Genomic DNA, 629 nt, shown 5'->3' on the forward strand with positions numbered 1-629 from the left:
CACTGTAGCCAGGCTAACGGAAGGTCACAGCTCTACTGAGCCAAGTATTCCCATAGCTCTTAGTAGTAACGACTTTATGAGGTTCTTCAATGATAAAATTATAACTATTAGAAGCAAAATTCACCAAGACATGCCTTTAACTGGCACTGACTTATCTCTAAACTTAGGAACCTTAGAAACAGCTGTAAAACCAGATATATGTTTAGACTGCTTTGCTTCACTTGATCTTTATCAATTTAATTCAATTATTTCTTCATCTAAGCCATCAACCTGCCTCTTGGATCCCATCCCGACTAGGCTACTTAAAGAAGTTTTACCATTAGTCAACACTTTGCTACTGGATATAACCAATTTGTCTTTATTAACAGGTTATGTACCACAGCAGTTTAAAGTTGCTGTAATTAAACCTCTTCTGAAAAAGCCAAACCTTGATCCAGATGTTTTAGCCAACTATAGACCTATATCTAACCTTCCATTTCGCTCTAAGATTCTTGAGAAAGCAGTCGCCAAACAGCTGTGCGACTTTCAGCATAGCAACAGCTTATTTGAGAAGTTTTCAGTCAGGATTCAGAGTTCATCATAGCACAGAGACAGCACTTGTGAAAATTACTAATGACCTCCTAATTGCA

This window comes from Etheostoma cragini, chromosome 7 (genome assembly GCF_013103735.1).
Source record: "Etheostoma cragini isolate CJK2018 chromosome 7, CSU_Ecrag_1.0, whole genome shotgun sequence".
Lineage (NCBI taxonomy): Eukaryota > Metazoa > Chordata > Actinopteri > Perciformes > Percidae > Etheostoma > Etheostoma cragini.